The sequence below is a fragment of the Bombina bombina genome, chromosome 7, assembly GCF_027579735.1.
Source record: "Bombina bombina isolate aBomBom1 chromosome 7, aBomBom1.pri, whole genome shotgun sequence".
NCBI classification, from domain to species: domain Eukaryota; kingdom Metazoa; phylum Chordata; class Amphibia; order Anura; family Bombinatoridae; genus Bombina; species Bombina bombina.
Genome location: NC_069505.1, coordinates 338,544,829 through 338,556,068, shown reverse-complemented (window position 1 = coordinate 338,556,068; position 11,240 = coordinate 338,544,829).

The window sequence follows — 11,240 nt, the reverse complement described above, 5'->3', positions numbered from 1 at the left end:
GAGGGGTACTGGGTGGTTGCTGAAAGTCGGGGAGGTACGGTAGTAGGGCGGACTGTTGGACGGGGTTTGGGTCAAACCGTGCATCATGCATCTAGGAACTGGTCTGCCACAACTGCAGCTTGGTCGACCGTTTCAGGATTTTGACCCATTCTCGTACCTCCGGCAGGGAGTGGTCATAAAAATGCTCTAGGAGGATGAGCTGGGAGGCTTGGGCCAGGGTCGTCACTTGGCAACCCCTCTCTCCTTCTCAGGCTCTGGAACTTCAGACGGTGAGCCTCCGGAGTGATGGCATACCTGGCCAAGATGCGCTCTTTCACCCGCTTATAGTTCCGCTTGTCTTCCAGGGGGAAGGTCTCTAAAGCATCTAGAGCCCTTCCCGACAGCTTTCTGATCAGGAGGATGACCTAGTCTGCTTCGCCAATGACCTACAGCTCACACTGGGTCTTGAATACCTGTAGATACCAATCGATCTCTTCTCCGTCTTTAAAGGCACGGAAGGCCTCATGGGGTAACTTCGTGCGGGGTGACATGGGCCTCATCTCATTGCTCCTCCCTTCGCTTACTAAACATTTTGAGGCGAGTAGTGCCGGCAATTATCTGTGTGATGATCTCCTGTGGTGGGTGGTCACATAGAGTGCCAGCTACCACTGGATCTCCCGCTGGACATTGGACATCTCAGTCCCCCCGGTTGAGGGTTCGCTGGCCCAGTCACTGCTCCAGCTGCTGCCGGGCTCGCTGGCCTGATCGATGGCTTGATCGCCTTCCATGAGCTTGGGTATGATCGCTGCCCCAAATGAACAAGGGGCAGACAGGCAGGGGTGGGAGCTTAAGTCTTCAGTGAAGGATAACAAGGAACCAGGGGGCACAGACAGAGTAGGCAGGCAGGGAGGGGAGCTTAAGGCTCTAGGGAAGGTAGTGCAAGCATCCCGGGGGCACACTCCAAGAAGGCAGGCAGAGAGGGGAGCTTAAGACTCTGTTGAAGGTAGGGCGAGGAACCAGGGTGCACAGCATGTGCAGGCAGGCAGGCAGGGGAGCTTAAAGCTCTGGTGAAGGTAGGTCAAGGAAACAAGGGGCACAGCATGGGCAGGCAGGTAGGGAGCTTAAGGTTCAGGGGAAGTTAGGGCAAGGAACCAGGGGCACACCCCGGGCCGGCAGGCAGGGAGAGGAGGTTAAGGCTTCAGTAAAGGATGGATGAGGAAACAGGGGGCACAACCAGGGCAGCTTAAGGCTTCAGTGAAGGTTAAAGAGGAACAAGCGGGCACAACCAGGGCAGGCAGGGAGGAGAGTTTAAGACTCTAGAGGAAGATAGGGCAAGCAACCAGGGGGCAACGCATGGGCAGGCAGGCAGGGGGGGGAGGGGAGCTTAAGGCTCCGGTTAAGTTGGGCGAGGAATCAGGGTCACAGCATGGGCATTAAGGCATGGAGGGGAGATAAAGTCTTCGGTGAAGGTAGGATGAGGAACCGTGGGGCACAGCCTGGGCAGGCAGGTAGGGAGGTTCAGGGGAAGTTAGGGCAAGGAACCAGGGGCACACCCCGGGCCAGCAGGCAGGGAGAGGAGGTTAAGGCTTCAGTGAAGGATGGATGAGGAAACAGGGAGCACAACCAGGGCAGCTTAAGGCTTCAGTGAAGGTTAAAGAGGAACAAGCGGGCACAACCAGGGCAGGCAGGGAGGAGAGTTTAAGACTCTAGAGGAAGATAGGGCAAGCAACCAGGGGGCAACGCATGGGCAGGCAGGGAGGGAGGGGAGCTTAAGGCTCCGGTTAAGTTGGGCGAGGAAGCAGGGTCACAGCATGGGCATTAAGGCAGGGAGGGGAGATAAAGTTTTCGGTTAAAGTAGGAAGAGGAACCAGGGGGCAAAACCTGGGAAGGAAGGCAGGGAGGGGATCTTAAGGCTCTAGGGAAGGTAGGGCTAGAAACCAAGGAGCACACTCCAGGAAGGAAGGAAGGCAGGCTGGGAGGGGAGCTTAAGGTTTAGGGGAAAGTAGGGCGAGAAACAAGGGAGCACAGTCTGAGCAGGCAGGCAGGTGAGCTTAAAGCTCTGACAAAGGTAGGGTGAGAAACCAGGGGGCACAGCCCGGGAAGGCAGGCAGGGAGAGGAACTTAAGGAATTGGTGAAGGTAAGGTTGGGAACTGGGGGCACAGCCTGGGCAGGCAGGCAGGGGGAGGAGTTTAAGGCTTCAGTGAAGGTTGGATAAGGAACCAGGGGGCACTGCGAGGGCAGGCAGGCTGTGCCCCCTGATTTCTCATCCTACCCCCTGGTTCCTTGCCCTAGCTTCCACGGAACCTTAAGATCATCTCCCTGCCTGCATGCCCGGGCTGTGCCCCCTGGTTCCTCACCCTATCTTCCCCGTAGGCTTAAACTTCACATTCTGCCTGCCTGTGCTGTGCCCACTGTTTCCATGTCCTAGTTTCCTCCGGCTTGGGCTTCGCCCCCTGATTCCTCACCCTAACTTCCCCGGAGCCTTAAGCTCCCCTCCCTGCCTGCATGGATGGGCTGTGGCTCCTGGTTCCACACCCTATGTTCACCAAAACCTTAAGCGCCCCCCCCCGGTTCCATACCCTACCTTCAATAGAGCCTTAAATTCGCCACTCTGGTTCCATGCCCTACCTTCCCTGTAGCCTTAAGCTTCCCTCCTTGCTTCTCTGTCCACCTGCCTGGGTTGTGCCCCCTGGTTCCTCAACCTACCTTCCCTGGATCCTTATGCTCTCCTTCCTTTCAGCCTGCACTGTGCCCCCTGGCTCCATTAACTACCTCCAAAAGAGCCTTAAACTCGCCCACCTGGTTCCTCACCCTATCTTCCCCTGAACCTTAAGCTCCCCTCCCTCCCTCCCTTCCTGCCAGCCCTGGTTGTGTTCCCTGGTTACTCACCCTACATTCCCCTGAGGCTTAAGCTACCCTCCCTGCCTGCCTTGGTTGTGCCTCCTTGTTCCATGCCCTACCTCCACCAGAGCCTTAAGTTCCACTCCCTGCCTGCTTGCCATTGCTGTGCCCCTTCGTTCCTTGCCCTACCTTCCCCTGAGCATTAAGCTCCCCTCTCTGCCTCCCTACCCATCTTCCTAGGCTGTGCCCCCTGGTTCCTTGCCATACCTTCCCCAGAGCCTTAAGCTTCCCTCCCTGCCTGCCTTACCAGACTGTTCTCCCTGTTTCTCACCCTACCTTCCCCTGAGCCTTCAGATACCCTCCCTGCCTGCCTGCCTGGGTTGTGCCCCCTTGTTCCATGCCCTACCTCCATCAGACCCTTAAGTTCCCCTCTCTGCCTGCTTGCCATTGTTGTGCCCCCTCGTTCCTCACCATACCTTCCGCTGAGCCTTAAGCTCACCTTCCTGCCGCCCTACCCACCTTCCTAGGCTGTGCCCCCTTGTTTCTTGCTGTACCTTTCCCAGAACCATAGGCTCACCTCCCTGCATGCCGGCCTGCCTGCATGGGCTGTGCCCCCTGGTTACGTGCCCTACCTTTAAAAGAGCCTTAAGCTCACCCACCAGGTTCCATGCATTGCATTCACCAGAGCCATAAGCTCCCCTCCCTTCCTGCCTGCCATGGCTATGCCCCCTGTTTCCTCACCCTACTTTCCCCTGAGCCTTAAGCTCCCCTCCCTGCCAACCTGCCTGGGCTGTGCCCCCTGGTTCCTTATCTTACATTTTCATCCGAGCATTAAGCTGCCTGCCTGCCTGCCTGCCTACCTAAGCAGAGTCCCCTGGTTTCATGCCTTGCACTTCCTGGAGCCTTAAGCTCCCCTTCCTGTCTGCCCGCTCATGCTGTCCCCCTTAGTTACTTGCCCTAACTTCCCCTGAGCCTTAAGATATCCTCTCTGCCTGCCTGTTCTGTGCCACCTGGTTCTATGCTCTTCCATCCTGGAGCCTTGAGCTCCCCTCCCTGTCTGCCGCCTGCCCTTTTGTCTGCCTGGGCTGTGCCTCCTGGTTGCATGCCCTACTTTCCCAGGAGCCTTAAGCTCCCTTCCTTCCTGTCTTCCCGGGCTGTGCCCCCTGGTACCATGCCCAAACTTTACTAGAGACTTAAGCCCCACCCACTTCCCCAGAGCCTTAAGCTCCCCTCCCTGCCTGCATGCCTGGGCTGTGCCCACTGATTCCTCACCTTACCTTACCATTAAGCTCCCCTCACTGCCAGCCTGGTTCCTTGTCATAGCTTCCCCGGAGACTTAAGCTCCTCATCCTCCCTGCCTGCCTGGCCTGGTACCGCACCCTACCTTCATTAGAGCCTTAAGCTCCCCGCACTTCTTGCATGCCCTACTTTGCAAGGAGCCTTAAGCTTCCTTTCTGCTTGCCTTCCCAGGCTGTGCCCCCTCGTTCTGTGCTCAATCTTTAACAGAGACTTAAGGTCACCCCCCTGGTTCCATACCCTACCTTCCTAGGAACCTTAAAGGGACAGTACACTAATTCTCATATAACTGCATGTAATAGATACTACTATAAGGAGTAATATGCACAGATACTGATCTAAAAATCCAGTATAAAACAGTTTAAAAACTTACTTAGAAGTTCCCAGTTTAGCTCTGGTAAAAAGGTAGCTGGAACTCCCACTGCAAGTGGGAAAAAGCAGACACTCCCCCCTTACTGCCAGCCTTCCAAGAAACTAGGGGGCACAGCCCAGGCTGGTGGGCAGGCCAGCAAGGAGTGTAATTTAAGGGTAAGTTAGGGCAAGGAATCAGGGAGCACTGCCCAGGAATGCAGGGAGGGAGCTTAAGGCTCTGGGGAAAGTAGGGCAAGTAAACAGGGGGGGGGGGGAGTTTAAGTCTCTGGTAAAGGTTGGGCATGAAACAAGTGCTGTGCCCCCTTGTTCCATGTCCCCTTGTTCCATGTCCAACCTTTACCAGAGACTTAAACTCCCCCCCTGTTTACTTGCCCTACCTTCCCCAAAGCCTTAAGCTCCCTGCCTGCATTCCTTGGCAGTGCACCCTGATTCCTTGCCCTACCTTACCCTTAAATTCCCCTCCTTGCCAGCCTGCCCATCAGCCTGTGCTGTGCTCCCTGGTTCTTTGTCCTAGCTTCCCCAGAGAATTAAGCTCCCCTTCCTCCCTGCATGTCAGGGATGTGCTTCCTTGTTCATTGTCTTAAGCTCACCCCCTGGTTCCATGCCCTACCTTCTATGGAGCCTTAAGCTCACCTTGCTGCCTGCCAGGATCCTCGCCCTACCGTCCCCTGTGCCTTAAGCTGCCCCTACCTACTTGCCTGCCCCATAGTGTGCCCCCTGATTCCTCACCCTACCTTTACCAAAGGCTTAATCTCCCCCTAAGCTCCCTTCCTGTCTGCCTTCCTGGGCTGTGACTCCTGGTTTCATGCCCTACTTTCCCTGGAGCCTTAAGCTCCCTCCCTGCCTGCATGGACTGTGCTCCCTGGTTTCATGCCCTACCTTCAAAAGAGCCTTACGCTCGACCCCTTGGTTCTATGCCCAACCATCCTTGAAGCCTTAAGCTCCCCTTCCTGCCCACCTGCCTTGGCAATACCCTCTGGTTCCTCGCCCTACCTTCCCCTGAGCCTTAAGCTCCCCTCCCTGCCCACCTGCCTGGGCAATGACCTCTGGTTCCTCACCCTACATTCCCCTGAGCCTTAAGCTCCCCTTCCTGCCTGCCTTCCATGGCTTTGCCCCCTGGTTCTGTGCCCTCCCTTCACAAGAGCCTTAAGCTCCCCCCGGGTTCCTTGACCTACCTTCCCCAGAGCATTAAATGCTCCTCCATGCCTGGGCTGTGCCCTGGTTCCTCACCCTACCTTCCTTGGAGCCTTAAGCTCCCCTCCCTGATTGTCTGCCTGCCTGCCTGCATGGGCTGTGCCCTCATGTTCCATGCCCTACTTTCCCAGCCTTAAGCTCCCCTTCCTGCGTGCCTGCATGAGCTGTGCCCCCTAGTTCCATGCCCTACCTTCACAAGAGCATTAAGCTCCTTGGTTCCATGCCCTTCCCCTTAGCTTAAGCTTCCCTCGCTGCCTGCATGCCTGGGCTGTGCCCCTGATTCCTTGCCCTACTTTCCCCTGAGTCTTGAGCTCCCCTCCCGGTCTGCCTTCCCGCCTTCTTGCCTGGGCTGTGCCTCTTGGTTCCATGACTATTTTCCCAGGAGCCTTAAGCTCCCTTCCTGCCTGCCTTCCTGGGCTGTGCCTCTTGGTTCCATGACTATTTTCCCAGGAGCCTTAAGCTCCCTTCCTGCCTGCCTTCCTGGGCTGTGCCCCTTAGCTCCGTGCCCAACCTTCACCAGAGACTTAAGCTCTCTCCCTGGTTCCTTGCCCTACCTTCCCCGGAGCCTTAAGCTTTACTCCCTGCCTGCATTTCCGGGATTTGCCCCCTGATTCCTCGCCCTTCCTTACCCTTAAGCTTCCCTTCCTGCCGGCCAGCCCATCTGCCTGGGCTGTGGCCCCTGGTTCCTTGGTGCCCTAGCTTCCCCAAAGACTTAAGCTCCTCTTCCTCAGTGCCCTACCTTCACAAGAGCATTAAGCTCACCACCCTGGTTCCATGCTGTCACGGACCAGTGGTATACACCAACCTAGAGGGGTGATCCGGTTGTCTAACTCTGGGCAGAGAGTGCTGCATGTTCTCCTTTTCCCCTCTGCCCTACCATCAGGAACTTGAGACTTGCATGGATACTGGGCTGCATGGGCAATCCCTTTTAAACCCTTTGTTGTTGCAGTGATTGAACTTTGCTCTGAAAGAGCTGATCGCTACCCCACTTACCCCATTCCCACCTTGCCTGGTCTCAGACGGAATTTTATGGAACTATTCACTGGCTGGGATCGCCAGAGATTCCCATTGGACTTTAACCTAGTTTGCTCCGGAAGCCCATTGCTCCAGAGCTCTGCATTTTTGAGGATTTATCATACATTTGAGGGGCATGGGTTAGGGTGATTGCTAAGAGGGAGCTCACTCAGGAACCTTGGGTTTTTTACATCTCCACCTTGAACTGAGTACATTTGTCAGGCTGCTGCTCTGGTTCCCAGCAACAGATCATGACGCTTTTTGTACTGTGACATATGGGGGCCGGAGCTCTCCAATGATACCCTGGAATAGCTGCCACTCCCTCTGAATCACCCCAAAACTATGACCTAACTATTGTTGGGATCTCAATGTTCCTATGGCCTCTATGAAGGTGCCAGACTATCTGGATGGGGGGTATTGTTCTCCTAATGGGATCAAGCTCATTTTAGATGGCAATTGTGTATAAATACTGTTTGTGTGAATAAAGTGGTTCTTGTTTCACCTTAATACTGGTCTTGTCTGGGTTTTAGGGTGGGCTACTTTGCTAATATTACTTCCAGCACTACAGTCAGGGTATCCGGAGTAAGTCACATATGCCCTACCTTCCCTGGAGCCGTAAGCTCCCCCTGCCTGCTTGCCATTGCTGTGCCCCCTCGTTCCTCGCCCTACCTTCCCCTGAACCTTAAGCGCCCCTCCCTACCCCCCTACCCGTCTTCATAGGCTGTGCCCCCTGGTTCCTTGCCGTACCTTCCTTAGAGCCTTAAGCTCCCCTCCCTGCCAGCCTTACCAATTGTTCTCCCTGTTTCTCACCCTACCTTCCCCTGAGCCTTCAGATACCCTCCCTGCCTGCCTGGGTTGTGCCCCCTTGTTCCATGCCCTACTTCCATCAGACCCTTAAGTTCCCCTCTCTGCCTGCTTGCCATTGTTGTGCCCCCTTGTTCCTCCCCCTACCTTCCCCTGAGCCTTAAGCTTCCCCTCCTGCTGCCCTACCCACCTTCCTAGGCTGTGCCCCCTGGTTCATTGCTGTACCTTTCCCAGAACCATAGGCTCACCTCCCCTGCCGGCCTGCCTGCATGGGCTGTGCCCCCTGTTTACGTGCCCTACCTTTAAAAGAGCCTCAAGCTCACCCCCCCAGGTTCCATGCTTTACATTCACCAGAGCCATAAGCTCTCCTCCCTCCCTTCCTGCCTGCCATGGCTATGCCCCCTGTTTCCTCACCCTACTTTCCCCTGAACCTTAAGCTCCCCTCCCCGCCTCCCTGCCAGCCTGCCTGGGCTGTGCCCCCTGGTTCCTTACCTTACCTTTCATCCGAGCATTAAGCTGCCTGCCTACCTACCTATGCAGAGTCCCCTGGTTTCATGCCTTGCCCCCTTAGTTGCTCGCCCTAACTTCCCCTGAGCCTTAATATATCCTCTCTGCCTGCCTGTTCTGTGCCACCTGGTTCTATGCTCTTCCTTTCTGGAGCCTTAAGCTACCCGCCCTGCCTACCTTGGCAGAGCCCCCTGGTTCCTTGCCATACCTTCCCCGGAGCTTTAAGCTCCCCTTTCGGCATGCCCTGGTTACTTGTACTACCTTCACCAGAGCCTGAAACTTCCCTACCTTCCTACCTGGGAAGAGCCTCCTGGTTCCATGCCCTACCTTCCCCTGAGCCTTAAGATCAGCTCCCTTCCTGCCTCGGTTGTGCCACCTGGTTCAATGCCCTACCTTCCTGGAGCTTTAAACTCCCATCCCTGCCAGCTTACCTGGGCAGAGGCCCCTGGTTCTTTGCCTACCTTCCCCAGAGATTTAAGCTTCATTTCAGCCCACCTGCCTGGGTTGTGCCCCCTGGATCCTTGCCGTACCTTCACCGGAGCCTTAAGCTCCCCTCCCTTCCTACCTGGGAGAGCCCCTGGTTCCATATCATATCTTCCCCCAAAGCCTAAAGCTCCCCTCCCTGCCTGCATGGGCCATGCCCCCTGATTCCTCGCCCTACCTTCCCCTTAGCCTTAAGCTCCTCTCCCTTCCTGGTTTTCTGCATGCCTAGGTTTTGGCCCTGGTTCCATGCCCTACCTTCTCCAGAGACTTAAGCTCCCCTCTCTTTATAGATGCTCGGGCTGTACCCCCTGATTCCATAACCTAGCTTCCCCAGAGCCACTCCCTGCCTGCCTCCTGAGCTGTGCTCCCTGCTTCCTCACCCTACCTTCCCGTGAGCCCTAATTTACCCTCCCTGCCTGCTGACCCACCTGCCTGGGCTGTGCCCCCTGGTTCCTCACCCTACCTTCCCCAAAGCCCTAAGCTCCCCTTCCTCAATGACTGACTTCCTGGGCTTTACTCCCAGGTCCCTCACCCTACCTTCCCCTGAGCCTTAAGCTCCACTCCCAGCCACCCAGTCAGCCTGCGTGGGCTGTGCCCCATGGTTCCTCGCACTACCTCCCCTAGAGCCTTAATCTTCCCTCCCTGCCTGCATGCCTGGGCTGTGCCCCCTAGTATCTCTTCCTACCTTTCCCTGTGCCTTAAGCTCCCCTCTCTGTCTCCCTTCCCCCATGCCTGGGCTTTACTTCCTTGTTCCTCACCCTACCTTCCCGAAGCCTTAAGCTACCATCCCTCAATAACTGACTTCACTGGCTTTGCTCCCTGGTTCCTAACCCTACCTTCCCCTGGGCTCCCCTTCCAGCCACACAGCCCGGGCTGTGCCCCCTAGTATCTCTTCCTACCTTTCCCTGAGGCTTAAGCTCCCTTCTCTGCATCCCTTCCCCCATGCCTGGGCTGTTCACCCTGCTTCCTTGCCCTATCTTCGATTGAGCCTTAAGCTCCCCTCCCTTCCTCCCTGCCCTCCTTACTGGGCTTTACCCCCTGATTGCTAGCCCTAACTTCTCTGGAACCTTAAACTCCCCTCCCTCCCTGTCTGCCCAGGCTGTGCCCCCTGCTTCCTCGCCCTAGCTTCCCTTGAGCCTTAAGCACCCCTCCCTTCCTCCCTGCTCTCCTGACTGGGCTTTACCCCCTGATTGCTAGCCCTAACTTATACGGAACCTTAAACTCCCCTCCCTCTCTGTCTGTCTCGGCTGTGTCCCCTGCTTCCTCGCCCTATCTTCCTTTGAGCCTTAAGCTCTCCTCCCTTCCTCCCTGCCTCCTGACTGGGCTTTACCCCTGGTTCCATGCCCTAACTTCCATGAAGCCTTAAGCTCTCTTCCCTGGCTGCTCAGGCTGTAGTCCCTTGTTCAATACTCTACTTTCCTCGATTGCCTTATGCTCCCCTCCCTGCCTGCCTGCCCGGGCTGTGCCCCCTGGTTCCTCTCTCTATCTTCCCTTGAGCCTTATGCTCCCCTCCCTTCCTCCCTACCCTCCTGATGGGGTTTTGCACCCTGATTCCTCACCCTAACTAACACAGAGCTTTAATCTCCCCTCCCTGCCTGCCTGCCCAGGCTGTGGCCCCTGATTACTTGCCTTACCTTACCCAGAGCCTTATGATCCCCTCCCTGTCTGCATGCCTGGGCTGTAGCCACTGGTTCCTCACCCTACAGTACCCTGAGCCTTAAACTCTCTTCTCTACTTCCCTACCCTTGTGCCTGGGCTTTGCCCCCTGGTTCCTCGCCCTAACATTCTCAGGTCCTTAATCTCCCTGTTTGCCCAGGCTGTGCCCCCTGCCTCCTCGCCCTGTCTTCCCTTGAGCCTTAAGCTCCCCTCCCTTCCCCCCTGACTGGGCTTTGCCCCCTGATTCCTCACCCTAACTTCCACGGAATCTTATACTCCCCTCCCTGCCTGCCTGATTGGGCTGTGCCCCCTGGTTACTCACCCTATCTTCCCTAGAGTCTTAAGCTCCCATCCCTGCCTGCCTACCTGGGAAAAGTACCCTGTCTCCATGCAGAGAGGGGAGCTTTAAGCACCCCTCTCTGCCTGCTCAGGTTGGGGCCCCTGGTTCTATACCCTACCTTTCCATTCACCTTAAGCTCCCTTCTCTGCATCCCTGCCCACCTGCCTAGGCTTTGCCCCCTGATTCCTCAGCCTATCTTCTCAATAGCCTTGAGCTATCCTCCCTGCCTGCCTTCCTGCCTGCCTTCCTGCCTGCCATGGCTGTACCGCCTGGTTCTTTACCCTATCTTCCTTTGAGCCATAAGCTACCCTACCTTCCTCCCTGCTCTCCTGACTGGGTTTTGCCCCCTGTTTCCTCACCCTAACTTCCACAGAATGTTAAGCTCCCCTCCCTGCCTGCATGCTTGGGCTGTGCCCCTTATCTCCATGCCCCACCTTCCCCGGAGTCTTAAACGCCCCTCCCTACCAAGGCTGTGGCCCCTGGTTACTTGACCTACCTTACCAGAAGCCTTAAGATCCCCTCCCTGCCTGCATTCCTGGGCTTTGCCCCCTGGTTCCTCACCCTACCTTTCTCTGAGCCTTAAACTCTCCTCTCTGCTTCCCTGCCCTTGTGACTGGGCTTCGCCCCCTGGTTCCTCACCCTAACTTCCCCAGAGCCTTAATCTCCCTGCCTGATTACCTGCCCGGGCTGTGCCCCCTGCTTCCTCGTCCTATCTTTCCTTGAACCTTAAGCTCCCCTCCCTTCCTCCCTGCC